This window comes from Trematomus bernacchii, unplaced genomic scaffold, assembly GCF_902827165.1.
Source record: "Trematomus bernacchii unplaced genomic scaffold, fTreBer1.1, whole genome shotgun sequence".
Classification (NCBI taxonomy): domain Eukaryota; kingdom Metazoa; phylum Chordata; class Actinopteri; order Perciformes; family Nototheniidae; genus Trematomus; species Trematomus bernacchii.
In genome coordinates, this window is record NW_022987973.1 from 14,198,832 (window position 1) to 14,217,826 (window position 18,995).

General features: G+C 37.2%; 1 pseudogene; it reads right to left on the reverse strand.

Annotated features, from left to right (window-relative positions):
* Nucleotides 1-57: 57 nt before the first annotated feature.
* Nucleotides 58-17,705, reverse strand: LOC117471720 (annotated as a pseudogene).
* Between the last annotated feature and the right edge of the window lie 1,290 nt (nt 17,706-18,995).

Consider the following 18,995-nt stretch of genomic DNA (forward strand, 5'->3'; position numbering starts at 1 on the left):
TATAAAATAGTAGACAGCAATTCTGATAGGAGACAAAAGGCAGATTAGACACTGCCTTGAAGGTGCTTAGGTCAGGTGTTTAGCAGTCTTATGGCCTGTGGGATAAAACTGTCCCTGAGTCTTTGAGTTTTTGGAGGCATACGCATACCTGTACTTTCACTGACCTGGTTTCTAATTTGAGTTTGATTTTTGGCCTGGACAGATACAGCATTAAATTGTAAGCAGCTGTCAGCTGGTACCACAGTGTTTTGCAACACCCATGCAAATAAGGGCATATATGAATCTAAGAGAGGAGGTCAACTGAAAATGTTCTGTGAAAATGTTTCAAAATAACTTTTTACTTAATCTTTATGCTGAGATATGCTAGGCTTGTTCAGAGTGGAATTCAACTCCTCATTTCCCTATCAGAAAGATAAGAAAAATATAGATTAAGTCCATTCATCCCTGGCTTTTTGCTTCTCAGTATACTCTGTCTGCTCGACAGTTAGCGTACGGTATGGGTGCAGACTCAACCACACAGTAAATGTGCATTATTGTGCTGAAAGCATATTTGGAAACCAAAACAGAGAGCTTAAAGAAGCTAAAGGTGATCATTTTAAATTGTTTTTAATATAAAAAAATGTATGATTAACATACATTAATTAAGAACAGTAGTGGCTCAGTCAGTAGGGGCTTGGACTGTGAGCCGCAGGGTCGCCGATTCAAGTCCCCTAACAGACCTAAATATGGAGTGTGGACTGCTACTTGGAGAGGTCCCAGTTCACCTCCTGCCCTGCCGTGGTGCCCTTGAGCAAGGCACCGGACAAATGTATATGATAAAAGATATGTATTCTGATTTGCCTAAACATTTGACCATGACGGAACATCTTGACTTGTCTGAGGTAAAAGCCTTATTTTAGATGCATGCTGCGGGGCAGGTAGGTGATAACGTAGCTGCTTCCATAGGGGGAAGAGGGCGGCATGGACCTCATGCCCTTCCAGGTGACACAGGCCCCAGCCTCACTTAAAATCTGTAGGGCCTCTGGGAAGGAACCAGATCTCAACACTTCTGTTTTCTCAGTTTTGATGAAAACCAAACGGGTCTGCCGCTCCACCAGCGCTGCATGGATGGCACTCAGCAGGCCAGATCCCGGACCGGTATCTGGAGAGGGAACCAAAAGCACCGTGCGACTCTGCTATATACAGTCCAACACGGCCTCCGCTACAGCTGCAACCAACCAGGGCTCAGATTATTTCTTATTTCATTAAGATTTTTTGTTAGATTTTATTCTGAGTATTTGTTAAATAGGTACCTTTTCCTGGTAAGACGTCGCGATCATAAAGGCAGAGACTGTAACCTAACCTCTCTTCCAAAACACTCTCCAGACACTTCCTGTCATCTTCATTCAGTCCTGCGTCTGTGTCACTCTTGTAGCACATCAGAAAAGCATCATAGCTCTTTTCATCTAGGCACACAAACACAAACAACAGGGTTTTGTCACTGCTTACACATAAAGAAATGACAAATATGTGTCTCCATAACTTGAGAATCCCACCTGAGGTGCTGCTATGACAGCCAAGAGTGTCTCTTAGGAGAAGAGTGATGGTGATTTTGAACTTCACATAGATAACAACTGTCAAAACCATCACCAACACAATGCTGACAATGCCAAGAGCCAGGGGAACATAAGAAGGGAGAGCTACAGGGAGAAAACAGAGAAAACAGAGAAAAGGTTGATGGTTGAAACGTAATTGACTGAAAGGGGACTGTCACTTAAATGTGAATGAAATCTAACTCAAACATTTCAGATTTTATATTTGGACTCAGCCCATTCAAAGTACAACTATGAGTTTATTTAAGATTAAAGTGAATCATATGAACATTAATTATATCTATTCGTCTTCTTACATACGTTTTTGGAACAAGCTGATGGTGACGTTTGTTGGGCCTCCAGTAACAGTTTGCAGTTTACAGGTGTAATTTTTGTATAGATCCTCATCTGACACCTTTTTGAAAACTAGAGATGCCGTCATCTTTATCTCGTCAGCATTTATTTCACTGGAAAAGAAAGGTAAAGTACAGGTGTTAGCCATGATTGGTGTGTGTCAATATCTGGCTATGGACTGTATAACATTTGAACTTGCCGGTATATTTACTTTGTGTAATTGTAGAAAACGGGAAAGCTGCTGTTAGTTTCCACAGATTAATCACTGCTAAACCAGAACACCCCATCAAAGTCCGAATACATGAGAGCTTTACAATCAATCACCGTTGGAGAGCAAGAAAGGGTGGAAACATTTTACATAGTGATTTCTTCAAAATACAAAAGTAAACATATGGTGTAAGTGTTTTTCTTACCCTTTGGTTGGATATCAAGCACCACTGTAAAGGTCATGTTATATATTTGTCCATAATACAGGTAAGATCTGGTACAGGTGTAGACACCATGGTCCTTCTCTTCAACACTTAAGAAGTAACTGGCTTTTGGCGTTGACTCGCCTTCCTACAAGGAAAAATAAGTTGTAATTTAAAAAAAATGAATGAAAACGAGCCTTAAATATAGAAAATGCATTACATTTCAAAAATAGAATAAGATTTAGATTGGTTCATAACATGAGCTAAAACGTTATTTCAGAACAATGACCACCTGACCAAAGTGTGGAAATAATGGTTGTGCTTATACCTTGTGCCAAATGTCGTTGTTGCTGGTAATATTCAGGGTGGTAGCAGCAGGTGCGTTTACATTAGGACAAATCAATCTGCAGACCTCCCGTGTATAACATGGTTGAGGGTAAGTGCTTTCGTTTCTCTGCTTTGTGTAAACTGTCACCCTGAACCAGAGCTGGCTGCTGGAGTTGCTGTCATGACAATAAGGATAAAGGTTAATATAAAGGTTTCACTTTACATCTGAATACCAAACACTCACAATGAATGTGAAAGTAAATCAGTTTCTCAATTATACATTTCCCTCTTGGTTTTTCTACACAGGTAGTTTTGGTATCATTTTACAAGATTTGCACATGAAACTCAACATTTGTATCTTGGGATGGTTACTAGAAAGCTGTGAACAGTTCAGGAAACAGGAAAGCTTTGATGTCTCTTCGTGATGTATTTGGTTTTCAAATGAAGACTTCAGGGGAGGCGTAGCTGGGATCAGGCTATTGTCCGTCATTACTAGCTTGCTTTGTATGAAGACATCCAGGACTATAAATATAAATGCTTTCTAATTTTAGGAGTCCATCTGCATGACTGGCAGATAAATACTCAAAGATACTTACAGTATGCCACATGTTGTATACTACTACTGTGTCAGACCTTAAAATAAAGTCATAATAGTGGTAGCACTGATAAGTGTTTACCAAGATGAGAGAATACTCCTCTGCAAGTCTTCCATTCAAACATGCATTTAAAATCTTAATTATATAGCTTTCAGAAATGATCAGAACAATGTAGCACATGTCAATAATCAAAGTACAAAACACGTCTCAACTAATGAGTCGCATTTATTATAACTGATTCATCTTGTGCATGTAAACTTAAATGTTGTCATGGTGGAGCTAATTTTACAACTTATACAGTTGGGTGTCACAAGAAAATATCAAAAGCACTGTGAGATGATCAACAGGTAGGAATGCAGAAACAGCACACTTTATATTTTGTAACTGTATTTTAACATGACCCATAACATGTTTATTGAATGCATCAAAATCAAACACCAAGGCGACTCCCTTTAAAGTGAAATTCAACATGAAAATCTAATTAATTTTGATGCAACTGAGAAAACAAAAGGGTGGTTTTTGTTGTGAAGAAGTCACAGGAAATGCAATGTGGCCTGCACATTTGTTAGCGCAAAATAGGTAATTTGAAAGTCATCCACTAGGTGGCATAAGACAAAAGGTTTTCATTCACCTGAAATATACTTATTGTGCTTCAGCAGTTCACAGAGCAACTATGGCCGTTTCTCAATGGCGAGGATATTGGCTTCCAAGCCAATATTTCAAGGATGCTACGTCATCGAGTGCCGCCGAAGGACTGTTCCAATCTCCAGCATACTTGGAATTCCACCGAGGCCGCGTCCTTGGTTTGGGGGAAATTTCGAGGCTGCACATGGGAAGACTGCACACTTGCTAGCCTGTTCCACTCTTCGTTTTCCGAATGCCAGGAAGTATTCTTGCCTTGCTTCTGAAGCAAGATGCTCGGCTCGGCTGTGCTACCAAGCCAGCATCCTCGCGATTGATAAACGGCCTCTGTCTCCTAAAAATTACGTTCCCACAGAACTAAACTGCATTCTCAATTACGTTTAGCTAGAAACATATTTTCTCCCACGTTATGTTTGTTATGAACGTATCTTAAATACGTTTATTTTCTACATATCTTTGCCATTTATTGTCTTGCTTATAATAATGATAATAGTCATTTATAAATATTATTTTAGATCACACATTTTAAATCGACAATCGGGTTCGATATATGGTTAAAATCAGTAGGCGAGGCTGTAATTTCGCCAGCTGTTACTCTCATGAGCAAGGCAGAAAATAATAGTTGTATCATGCCAAAAAGCTGCTGTGTCGTTTATTGCACCTCAAACATTAAAACAAATCCAGAGTTACGTTTTTCTGTACTTCTTCTAAGAAAAAAGGACAGTAAAAGAAGAGCTCTGTGGCTTCAGGCTTGATCGCCGTTCAAATGACAGCGTTGGTTTCCCCAAAAGTGGGCGGGGCTGTAAAGTGACGTATATTTTACTCTCAGCTATGGACATCGATCGTCTACTGCTATATTTAACCATCGAGCCCGATCGTCGATTTCCAATGATTTAATGTAATTGTTTGCCTGTCTGGCCATTATAATCGGGCTCTTTGAATATTCAAAAATCCATGGTTTTCTTACATTTCTGATCGGATTGGCAAAAACTTTTTCTTTTATTATTATCATCCAAACAACCTCTTTCACTTGTACATTAAGGCACTGTGGGTTATTCAAAACCATTCTATTTATTCTAACGTAAATTACATGCCAGTGTTTTATCGTTTTATTTAGCGATTTGTTTTTGCATGTTTAACTGGGAATGTTTTCATGTTGAACCGGAAGTACGTCACTTCACTTTGTCTTCTTCGTCCCTTTTACGTTCCAGACAATGCATGGCTCAGCGTAACAGACAGAACAGCGAACCCAGGTGTGTCTACATTGGAATGACATCTTAATTACTGAAGGAACATACTTTTCCTAGTGTTTGTTAACTGGGTTTTTAATGCAGTTGGCTTTTCTTAATGGTTACAATATTGCTATGAGTTATATCTGAAGCAAATTATGTTTCTGAAGATGTGTAGTCAATTCCACCCTTCAATGTAGCATAAATGTGAACTCTCATTACAGGAACAGCCTTCTCAAACCTTCACCATTTTCTAGAAATAATTCTGGCTGTTAAAGGATAAAACAATAGCAATACTTGTTCTGACAGAAGATAAAACAAATACATAATTAAACAGTGTGCTTTTATTCAGTCATTTATTCAAATAAATGGAAAATATAAAACATGAATACAGAATCATTTTATCAGTTAAAATAAGTGCTTCAACATAGTTAACATTGCAGGAAAGCAATATATTAGTACTTTGTCAGGCTTAATATTTATCTGTAGATACCCCCAAAGCTTTTTTCTTATTCAAAAGAAGACCTTAACCTAAAGTATTATTTCATGTTTAATAAAGCCTTATTAGTTTGTCTGTTTTGCACATCCTCCTATTAATATCTTTGGACGTCCTGCACTAAACTGTTTTATTGTAGAGATCACTTACAGTATCTTCTAGATTTTTTCTATTCTATATTTCTATCATTGACCTTCTACTTTCCCCCTATTTTGTATGTACTCTTAAATTTGTTTTCATCAAATATAACATTATTTCAAAAAAAAAAATGCAATAACGTGCTTTAACCACTAGGTGTCCCTTTCTATCAGCTGTGCACCGTTATGGTGTAAATATAGTCTATCTACCAATTTGATCAAATATAAAAGTCAGCCGAATTAGTGTTGATACTGCAAGGAGACGTATTGTGTGAAAAGAAATGTAAGATGTTGTTTAATTGTTGATATATTTATGATCCACGTCGCGTATTCAGTTTTGGCGGCAGTTCTTCCTGTTTGTCTAGAAGTCTTCTCATCAGGGCTCTATAAATAAAGAACTACGGCAGATATGTAATATTTAATGCAGCCGAACCGTGTATTACAATGCCGTTATGTGATGACTTCCAAAGAGAAAAGCAAGCACACTCGGAATAAAGTTTTTATTTTATTTTTTTTTATGTTTTCGGATTTCACATCGCATAAATACCATATCTCAACGTGCATTGCGGCTAAACCATCGAATCACCGAGCTGAGGATCTTACCTACGTCTGTTTCCGGTATTGTTTATGACGGATGTATTTTGTTATACACACATTTCTTCACATTTTAATTTTAATTTACATTAAAGTATTTCGTGAGGCCTTCTAAAATGTTTTTAAATATAACTAGGGTTCTAGTTGAAGAGTTTGTAAATTAACATGAACCCAAGCTGTTGCCTGGCGACGCAATCGCACAACGTCACTTCCGGTAATTCCACAACCACACACATGGATTAACATCGATTTAATACATTAATGTAGCCTTTGTTTCTGCTAAAAGAGGTGTCGACCAGCTGGGGCAACAAGAAAATCGGCGAAATCGAGTGTGACTATTACAAAATAAATTATTATTATATTAATATTATAATAACAACCGACCCAGCAGCTTTTTGGCATGATAAAACTATTATTTTCTGCCTCGCTCATGAGTAACAGCTGGCGAAATTACAGCCTCGCCTACTGATTTTAATTTAACCATATATCGAGCCCGATTGTCGATTTCAGATGTGTGCTCTAAAATTATATTTATAAATGACTATTATCATTATTATAAGCAAGACAATAAATGGCAAAGATATGTAGAAAATAAACGTATTTAAGATACGTTCATAACAAACGTAACGTGGGAGAAAATAAGTTTCTAGCTAAACGTAATTGAGAATGCAGTTTAGTTCTGTGGGAACGTCATTTTTAGGAGACAGGGTTGCACAAAGCATGGGCAACCCATACAAAAAGAAAAGACAAAAATAAGGCACTGAATTTGATGCTCTTAAAATATTTTCCATCTTTCCTGTATTACCCACATCTTACAGTCCTTTTCCACACAACACGCTGACATTTTACAGAAGGAAATACACATGAATAAATACTATAATTATTGATGAATGAAATGGTTAAGATCACTAACACATTTCTTTTTATCACAATGACAAGTCAATGTGTTCAAACAAACAGGGGCCCATCACGTGTGGGTAGTTGGGAGAGACCACTTCACTGCATTTTACACAGGATTATAGGAAAATAAGTGATGGTGAGGAAGAGCGGGTGGAGAAAATCACGAGTGGGTAACATTAGTTAAAGTGATTAAACAAAATTTACTTTTACACTTAAAAGTTAACTGTTAATTGTGAATCCTCAAAATCTTTAAAATATTAAAACAATTCACATTAAATATGAATGATCTGATAAATATAGTTGTCAAGCTTACTTGCAGTATGACTTGACTTAAATATGTCACATATAGGCCTACTTTTATCAATATGATATATTCATTTTGACTAAATACATTAAGGGTTTGTGTGTAAGACATGGAAAGAATTGTTGTTTAAAACATTAGAACAGATATTTACATTATCAACAGAATGTGAAGATGTTACAGTGATTAGTTATGTTAAAGATTGAATGTATTGAATTGCTAGATACTGAAATTAGCATGCTAACCAACAACTGACAGAGAGTCACAGCTCTATTGAGCCTTCTATTCCCATAGCACTCAGTAGCAATACTTTTATGTGCTTTTTTAATGATACAATTGTTACTCTTAGAGACAAAATGAATGACCTCTTGCCTTTGACCAGTATAGTGTTATCAACAGCTCCCGGAAATGTAAGTTCTAATATTACACTAGATAGTCAATTAGAATGCTTTTCAGCCATAAACCTTGAACAATTGAATTAAATGATTCTTTCTTCTAAACCATCAACGTGTATCTTCGATCCGATTCCAACTAAGCTGTTAACCTGTTAAGCCCTGAGCCTGTTTTTCAGGTCTCAGGCTCGAAAATGACATTCCCAGAACAAATGACCATATATTCCCTTCTAAAAGGGTTACATTAATAATCCTTTTTCTCAAAGTAATGATAAACCTGTGAGTTGGATGTAGAAAAGTCAGAATCAATATAGATGTTTTTTATTTTAAAGAAAATTCAGATTTTACATAGTAAAAAACTGTAAATTATAGTGTCCGTCCAAAAATTATTTTTTACTTATAGTGAAAACTACCCTTGGATGATGGGTTAGTAGACTAAAAGCTTTAGGAATCCAAAATACAACATATAATAAGTACCCTGTATCAAGATTGATGCAAAACAAGTGACATTTGACCTTTTTAGAGAGATTTAGCAAAAAGAAACCACTTCTGGGGTCATTTGGGTGGATTTTCCATATCTCTGGCCCCCCTTGCTCGATTTTGATGGTTGACACCTCTTTCTGACCGTTAGAGCCAATAGAATCGAAGGGGGGGGTCCCCCACACACACTCATTGTGAAAAGAAAAGGTGGGGGCTTCGCGCATGCAGTTTTGCATCACAGTGGACCTATCTCTAGCTCTGACATCTGGAAACGGAAAAGCAGTTTTATTGCTTATGGATTATCAGAAATCATTTCAAAGGGACACAGACACATTGGATTAACCTATGGATTAACTTCAGCAGCGTTGTTATAGTTTTAATGCCATTGAAGACCACTTTGGAGAGACTACAGAGCCAAGGTAAAAATGTTAGCATTTTTAGCTACCTAGCGTCACCTGTTTTGATGTCTGTTTTTGTTTATAACGTCGCAAATTAGTATAATTCAGTGATAATGAGGGTATCCTTCGATTCTGTGTCACCTCACGATGTGAATCGATGTCATGGAGGTGGAGAAGAGATAAATAATAAGGTTTTGTGAGTGATTTTCGGTGCAGTAATCTGTTAGCATTTTTCGCTCGTTGCTAATTCAGAGGCTCAGTGTTAGCATTGTGGGTTTTCTTTTAAAAAAAAAAAAAAAAGATCAGTTAGATGAGTTTCTTCCCGTTACATGGATATAAAACATTCATAGTTTATTAAATGAACATGCCCTCAGACACTGTTTCCTGCAAGATGTTGCGGCAGTGCCCCGGTACCGGGGTCTCTCGGGCTTAACAGGTTAAAGGAAGTTTTTCCATTAATTAACACTTGTTTATTAAATATTATGAATATGTCTTTATTATCAGGCTATGTTCCACAATCGTTCAAAGTAGCAGTGATAAAACCGCTTCTTAAAAAGCACAACCTCGATCCAGAGGTTTTAGCCAACTATAGACCTATTTCTAATCTTCCGTTCCTCTAAATAAATCTTGAGAAAGCAGTCGCAAAACAGTTATTTGATTACTTAAAAAACAATGATTTATTTGAAGATTTTCAGTCTGGCTTTAGAACACATCATAGCACAGAGACAGCTCTGGTTAAAGTCACAAATGACCTTCTAATAGCCTCAGAAAAAGGACTTGTCTCTATTCTTGTCTTGCTCGATCTCAGTGTTGCATTTGATACTATCGACCATGATATCCTATTGCAAAGACTAGAGCACTTAGTTGGCATAAACTGCTTTAGGCTGGTTTAGGTCCTATCTATCTGAACGCTCTCAGTTTGTGTGTGTCAACGATGAATCTTCCATGCAAACCAAAGTGAGCCATGGAGTGCCCCAGGGCTCAGTGCTTGGACCTATTTTGTTCACATTATATATAATATGCTTCCGTTAGGCAATATTATAAGGAATCACTCTGTACATTTTCATTGCTATGCGGATGATACTCAACTATATTTATCAATCAAGCCTGATGAAACCAATTGTTACAACCTTACTTAAGGCTGGAAACAAAGAGGGAGGCCACACAGAGTTAAATGCCAATCAGATGCTTATTTAACAGTTTAACATAAAATACCTCTGAGTAATTGTGTATGTAAGAATAAGACTGTCAGTAGTGTCAGCAGTGTGTGGATATGTGGAAGTGTGCTTTAGGCATGTTGGATGGTGCATCAAACCAAACACAGGTGGAAGGCTGAGGTTGCTGCAGCAGGCCAGGATCAGAGTGAACCTTCCAGCTGGGCAAGCCTTTATGCCTTCTTGAGGCTCCGCCTCTAGATGGGCGGGCACAAACAGGACGACACTCCCAGTACCTGCCAGAGGACAGCAAGGCAGGGAGCACAGACAGGCAGAAGTGGGGAGGGGTCGTCACACCAATCATCTAAATAAAATTCAAGACTGCCTCAAGGACTTAAAAACGTGGATGACCTTACATTCTTTTATGTTAAACACGGCCAAAACTGAAGTTATTGTACTCGGCCCAAAGAATCTATGAAACACATTATCTAAAGATATACTAACTATGGATGGCATTCATTTGGCCTCCAGTGAGACTGTAAGGAATCTTGGTGTTATATTTGATCAGGATTTATCCTTTAACGCCCACATAAAATCAATCGCAAGGACCGCCTTCTTTCATACGTAACATTGCAAAAATCAGGCATATCTTGCCTCAAAACGATGCAGAAAAACTAGTCCATGCATTTGTTACTTCAAGGCTGGATTTATTGTAACTCTTTATTATCAGGTTGTACCAAAAAGTCAGTTAAGTCGCTTCAGCTGATTCAAAATGCTGCAGCACGTGTACTAACCAGAGTTCGGAAAAGGGACCACATTACTCCTGTTCTGGCTGCCTTACACTGGCTCCCTATAGAACACAGGATATAATTTAAAATTCTTCTTCTCGCCTACAAAGCCCTTGATGGGCAGGCGCCATCTTACCGAACTCATTGCCAAACTACCTTGCTGAAATAGAGTCCAGAGCCTCTTTCAAGAAGAGATTGAAGGGCCATCTACTAATGACCATGTACCCTTGTGAGCTGTGATCCCTAATTTAATTTGATCTCATGCTTTATACTGGTGGGTGTCTTGTGCACTCATCCTTGGCTGAGATTGATGTTGTAAGTGGATGAGATTGTTGATGATGTCGGAAATTGTTGATGATATTGGTGATGTTGTTAATATTGTTAATGATGTCAGGAGTTATGTCTTGAATGTTTTTGTATTATTGTTGTATTGTTTTAAGTGTCGGACCCCAGGAAGAGTAGCTTTTGTCAAGAGCAAAAGCTAATGGGGATCCTTAATAAACATAAACATACCTTAAATAACTCATTAAAGAACTCATTATACCCTACTGTCCTACTAGGGCATTGCATTCCAAGAACGTCTGTCCGTCCTGGGAGAGGGATCCCTCCTCTGTTGCTCTCCCTGAGGTTTCTCCCATTTTCCCCTTTAAAATGTGGGGTTTCTTTGGAAGTTTGTCCTTGTACGATGTTAGGGTATAAGGACAGAGGGTGTCGTATTGTCATACTGATATTCTGTACAAACTGTGAAGTCCACTGAGACAAATGTAACATTTGTGATATTGGGCTATATAAATAAACATTGATTGATTGAATTGCACTTTTAATATGTCCTAAGTATAGTCTGAGTTAAAGCCTGATTTTTACGCATTCTGATCATTTTGAACCTCACATAGACAACTACTGCCAAAATCATCACCCCAAAGCCGACAAAGCCGACAAAGCCAAGAGCCAGGGGAACATGAGAACGGGAATCTGTGGGGAGATAACAGTGGACACATATTTTTTATCAAACAGTCATTTAAAATTATTATAATAGTCGTAGACAGTCACTTGAACGAAAGCTAATTCTAACTAACATTTCTGATTTTATATTTTGACTCAGCCCACTCAAAAAGTACAACTATGAGTTTATGTAAAAGAGTGAAGGACATGAATTATATCTATCCGTCCTTCTTACATACGTTTTTGGGACAAGCTGATGGTGACGAATGTTGAGCGTCCAGTAACAGTTTGCAGTTTACAGGTGTAATTTTTTAATAGATCCTCATCTGACACCTTTTTGAAAACTAGAGATGCCGTCATCTTTATCTCGTCAGCAGTTATTTCACTGGAAAATAAAGGTAAAGTACAGGTGTTAGTTATGATACATGTGTGTGAATATCTGGCTACGTACTGTAAAACATTTGAACATGCCGGTATATTTGTGTGAAACATTTACTTTGTGTAATTGTAGAAAACGGGAAAGCTGCTGTTAGTTTCCACAAATGAATCACTGCTAAACCAGAACACCTCATCAAAGTCCGAATACATGAGAGCTTTACAATCAATCACCTTTGGAGAGCCTAGAAAAAAACAAGAGTTTACACAGTTCCATCATTTGTTCATTTAGTAAGAGGGTAAATGTGCGTTCATCCATGTGTGTGTATCCACGCTTCAAGATTTATGCTCACCCAAATGTACATGAATTACACCAGTTTGTGGTGATATGATCACTGGATATTTTTTAGGTTTTTCTGTGTGAAGAAAGGGTGGAAACATTTTACATAGAGATTTCTTCAAAATACAAAAGTAAACATATGGTAAGTGTTTTTCTTACCCTTTGGTTGGATATCAAGCACCACTGTAAAGGTCATGTTATATATTTGTCCATAATACAGGTAAGATCTGGTACAGGTGTAGACACCATGGTCCTTCTCTTCAACACTAGAGAAGTAACCGGCTTTTGGCGTTGACTCGCCTTCCTACAAGAAAGATTGACTTGTCATTTTAAGCATACAATGAATATAAACAGCCTTAAATATTTAAAAAAAGCACATTCAAATTCTACTTGAGCCACATAACTGCCACATGGGTGTAAGCCTTCGCCAACTATTCAAGTTAATTTGGATTTTACATTCACGTCCGTCCAAAATGTTATCACTTCATTATTTTATTGTTTCATTCCAAAATTAGCTCTTGGAGTATGGCAAGTGTTTTGTGACTTGAGGATGAACCACCAAAATCTTATCAGTTCATCCATGAGTCAATATATCCAATGCCTTCCTGAGATATGGCGTGATAATGCAAAAACAAATAATGTATAATGCAAAATGCAGCTTTTAATTTCCCAATAAAATCAAGAATATCTTGAGTCGACTTACCTTGTACCATATAACGCCATTGCTGGTAATGTTGGGGGTGATTGCAGCTGGTGTGTTCACATCCGGACAATACAATGTGCAGGCCTCTTGTGAGTGACATATCATAGGGTAACGGCTCCTCTGCTCGCACCCTCTGGACTGATTTGCACATACTCTCAGTCTGAATCCAAGGTGGGTGCTGGTATTGCTGTCATGTCAAAAAGATTAATGAAAATATTTCACATTTAGGTTTCAAACATCTTGCACAGGTTCTTAAAATAAGATAGAGACGGCTTCAAGGAACAGATTCTAAGACAGACATTCATGGTTCCCATGAAGTCTGGACTGGTCCATGACTTGGATGGATTTGAGTGAAAAGACTTGTCCGCCAAGGAGGTTATAAAAACCTGTTTACATGTCCGAACTATTTATGTCAACTTCAAATCCTTGCTTAATGTCAGATTCTGATCCAAAACACATTAACGGTGGTAAATGGGGGAATTTGATTGATTGTAAAAGAGAAATACTCTTTATCACTTGGTTTTGACTTTACCCCAGAGAGCATGAGTAATTCCCCTGATGGTATACAGTGGCGTTGAGAATCACCAGGCTCCTCCCATGAACCAGCAGGTCCCTGTGCCTCTGCTCAGCTGACGACATGTTGGGGGTCTGATCCATTTCCTGGCTGGGGGGACTGGTCCAGCTCAGCTCAGCATCACGGTGATTATCCTCTCCATTCAGGGGGCAGTACAGTGCCACCATCTCACCAGCCTTCACATAAATCACTCTGGGGCTCCGGGGACACACACCTGCAAATGAGTGTCACACATTTTTTGTTAATTGTACTTCCATTAGCTATATATATGAATGTGTTTATGGGCCTTAAAAATCAACTAAAAGATTGAAAAGTAATATTTTATGCTCAAAGGGTATGATAAATTAGTTTTCTAATTAAAAAATCAGTAAATGGACTGCTGTCAACCAATCAGAGCATAGCTTCAATTCTGAATTAAAAGGATGTTATTAAAGGAATAGTTATACATTTGCAAAGTATGTTATTACCTGCCAAGATTAAGATGATAGACACCACGCTTATGTCTGTAGAAAGAATATGAAGCTACAGCCAAATTCTTCTTATATTAATACAAAGTGAAAATAATAATAACCAACCCTGGAATCTTGTTGTCACCCAGAAGTAACCACACCCAGGAAAGAAATAGTCTTGCACATGACTTCTTGTAAAACCAGAAATTATATGTATCTTTACACCTTGGTTTTTGCACAGATTTAAAAATGTGATATACAGTTTATACAGGTTCATATTTATCGTAAAGACATGAAACTGATGTTGATCTCATCTAACTCTTGGCAACAAAGAGAACAAGAGCACTTCTGTTGAATTTAAGTATTTTAAATTTAGTTTTGATAACATCTAGATTATTTGAAAAACCATATACGAAATGTCAGCGACACTCACATTAATAATAGAAGTCCATATTTTACAGGTTATAGTGTATGTTCCACTTTGTGAAACAAAACCGTGTCCCTCCCTTGAGTCATTTATTTTATAGAGGCCTGATGAAAGGCCAAGAGATTAACGATTACTGAGTAGCAAACATATGTCAAGCCACGTTCACTGAATAGTCTGGATATAGTACTTGTACTTGTGGGTGTTTTTTGACATGACCTATTACCACATAGTAGTTTGACAGTCAGTTGATCATCACATTTTCTATGTTACACATGTCCTATGACTATGATGATGACCTTGGATAATCTTTGGAAATTCTAAATCAGTTCCTTAAATATTTTTATGTGGGTTATGTACAGCCTTGTTTCCATCACATTTCCATGGCACAGGTCATCTTAATATAATAACCCCTTACAGAGAGAGTAGGCTACTCATACCATTTACTTTGGTAAACAGAGTGCCTAAATTAAATATTTAGATTAGATTAAATCAACTTTTTAAGAACTTTTTAATAGCAAATAGAATGAAATTAAGTAATTGTGTTGACTAAAGCAAGAAATGAATAATTGTCAACCTGTGTAAATGAAATGAATGACTTTCTAGATTATGGATTTTCTAGACTTTGCAAGACCCTGGTGAAAACAACATTGTACAAATCTTTATTTTAAGTAAAAACTTGAAGAGTTAACCGCAGCAGCTTTAAGTCACGATAACGTACTCATTACAAATTGTTGTTGTCAGTGATACTGATGCAACAATGTGTAAGTACAGGGGCGGTTCTAGGGGGGGGGGGGGGCAATAGGGGCCAGTGCCCCCGTAACACTGAACAGGGACCACCCCCTGTGGCCCCCCTCCAAAACAACAAACAAAAAAAATAGTTACAATATTATACTGTTTATGTTTTTTTAATTAAATTGTCACTTAAAGTTACTAAAACAAATACTCTAAATGAAAAAAACGAATGAAACAAAGGACTGTTACTTAGATGTATACTGAAACAAATGTGACCTGCTCTATCGAAATCAGTCGCATTGACCCGAAGACACATTTTGAGTTGTATACACGAGAGGAGAGAAAGAGGAGATTCCTAGCTTTCTAATGATATCAGGATTACTTAGGTACTCCAAATATTAAGCAAAATATGTCACATTATATAATGACTGTCACCGAGTCATCATTTTGAGAAAAAGGCCTTCAAAGTTTCCTCTTCTCTGGAATCCATCGATCTGATTGATTATTAGCGGAGCAAATTATCGGGAAAATATTTCCGTTTGGATTACAAGTCTGGGGGAAGCTCGTGAGTGTGTGTGTGTGTACGTGTGTGTGTGTATTTTTGCGTAAGTGTATATTGTGTTTGTTTCCCGGGGAAAACACTCACGAGAAACACCGGCTGTTGTTATGCCTGCTGTGACGTTAAATTACTCCGTTCTCCGCTTGTAATTATGCCGTTACAAGCTTCAAAGTTGTATTTATCATCTACATTTGCCGAAACAAGTTTAATATTCTGAAAGCCAAGACTTTGTTTATTTGAAATCAGATGAAAACAAACTGTAACGGACCCTGCCGTGTTATCTATGATTACTATATGCCTTACATTCATAATTTTAGCCGGAGGGAGGGGGGGCGGCGCTGCGGAAGAGCAGATTGCGAGTGAGAGGTGCCTGTCATCTTCCCTTTACAAGCTTCACAAATGTATTTATCGTGTGATTTTGGAAATAAAAGTTTCATATTCTGAAAGCCAAGACTTTGTTTATTTAAAATCAAACAAAACACCCGAACCCCGAAAAAATAGTTTTTTACGCAAATCCACGTTTATTTTTAAATGAGCCGGTGCGACTTCCGACTGATTTCGATAGAGCGGGTCACAAATACCTTTACAAAAACAAATACAAATTACTGTATTTTATGTTTATTTACCCAATTACTTTACTGCATACTGTCTTTGTCTTTTTTACCCGCTTTTATTGTGAATTAAATTAAATTGGTCTAGAACCGCCACTGTGTGAGTACCATTGTAAAGTCAACGTTTGTCAAGGTGGTGCTATAATTTAGAATACTTAATATTAGTTTAGTTTAGCACTTGATGATCATGAAAAGAAAAAACTAATTATTGCTAATAATAAATCTAATATGTTTTGGGTGAAATTTTGGATAATTTGGTTTTATTTATTATAAGTGTTTTTTATGTACAATTAATCTAAAAAAATAACTAGTCACTGCATATGTCAATTAAATGAAATTAATTAAACAGCACATTACCTGAAATGCTATAGATTGCACTTTAAGGTAAAGTACAATACAATATAAATGGGGATTAGGTTTATCACACGTTCATTACTGGAGTTAATATTTATATCACTGCTCATTTAACACGAAATGAAAATCAGATGATGGATCTCCATCTTTGAAAGTTAAATATTTAAAACCATAGGATTCGACTAACGTTTTTACACTTTATTCAACAACCTGCTTAAAATGACATATATAGCTTTGATTTTCATACCTGTCAAAGACGAAAGAAGGAGAGTCAGAAGTAATTTCGCAGTCATGATGATAAAGCCACACATCAAAGATCAGGAGAATATCTGTTTGCTTCAAAGCAACTCTGTTGACGAACGGAAAACTGAAACAGAAAGCGAAGGTTTACAAAACCTGTTCAGCAAAGTGCAACAGAATCCCTCCCCTTTCTACATAACTCTTCGGTAATAATTAATAATAAGCCTCGCGTACAAGTGAAGTAAGTCAGCACAAGCTTGATGTTTCCATCTCACTATTTCGAGTGTTTACAGATGTGTTAGATGGTTGGCTCTGCGCATGCGTTTCATTATGGAGGAGGGCTCAGTCTCTCCCTATTTGGGTGATATCGTGACTTGTTTTCATTTGCAGGGATATACAAGTTCCCCGAATTGAGCCGACTCTTCTTCCAGAGAAAGCTGAGATCCTTTAAAGTGTGCAAGATGTTGGAGATATTTTACAAGTCTGTGGTCAGTGCTGCATCGGAGCCCCTGACACATAATCAACACATTTGGAGATGTGGAGAAGAGAAGGACACTAAACAAACAAACCCTTCAACAACCAAAATGCACCCATGTGTAGTGTCCTCAACCTTTTACATTTATATGGAATCTAAAATGCAATTCCTTAAAGGTAGGGTAGGTAAGAATTGAGAAACCAGCTCGCTAGAATTTGCAAGTACGCAGCCGGAAAAAATCTGCCCCTTCCTTCAGACTTCCTTACAGAGCCCCTCCTCCAACACACACGAACGCGCACATGACCAATGAGGGCACGAGATAAGTTTGTGAGATGGAAGGCTGACAGGCAGGTAGGCCATCCAGTTATTTTAGACGGGCCGGCTAAACTTCGTGCTTTTTACAGCGCCACGGCTTCCACAGATGACATTTTGTAATGTATTTATTGTCAAAGCATTTAATGTATTCATTGCTATCTGGATGTTAAGAGCATTCCATGGAATATAACAAAAAGTGTTTCTGAAGTGAATTACCTACCTACCTATTATTTATATTCGACAGCTATTTCTATCTTTCACTGTCAATATGTATATATTTTACTTTTGTTTACAACATTTTGAGTTTATATTGACTGTTTAAGTTTAGTCAGCATTTTCACATTAGCCTACGTGTAATACATGCTGCTGTGACTAACATAATGTTTCCAGTGTATATGATCGATGTCAGGTGGTCGGGTATTGAGTCACTTGTTCACATGACAATGAATCCATTGGAGAAAAAAATAAAAATAATCTTGTATTAAAAAAAAGCGTTAACTCAATTTAACAGTCAATAGCCTATCTGTTAAATATGAAACATAGGCTATAACGTATTAACATTAGTTAATAACAGAGATGGCAAAAGTACACACACCCTTTACTCAAGTAGAAGTACAGATACTCGTGTTTAAAAATACTCTGGTAAAAGTAGAAGTAGCCTACTGACTAAACTTTATATTAATAGAACAATGATGTCATTGTTAGCTAATGAATGTTTCAATGCTGAACAACGGCAAAATGACAAAGTTTCCATTGGTCCTTCTTGTTTAGAGAAGACCAGGAAATGATGGATACACGGATCGTGTTAAAATCATAGACTGTATATAAATCAATGACTTTAAATAATAATGCTCACGCCACGAAATGCAGATTAAAACTAAAGTAACGACCAGTGGCGGCCGGTCCATAGGGGCGCTAGGGGCGCCGCCCCACCTCTTCCCATATTGAAAAAAAATAAAAATAATAATAATTAAAATTAAAATAAAAAAAAAAAAAAATGTTTAAAAAAATATATATGTTTTTATTTTTATTTTTAATGAACAAGGTAAATATTATATAATTGGTATCAGTAAAATGTATAATCTACAATAAATCTCGTTTAAAATTGTGTTACGATGTCTAAAGTTACT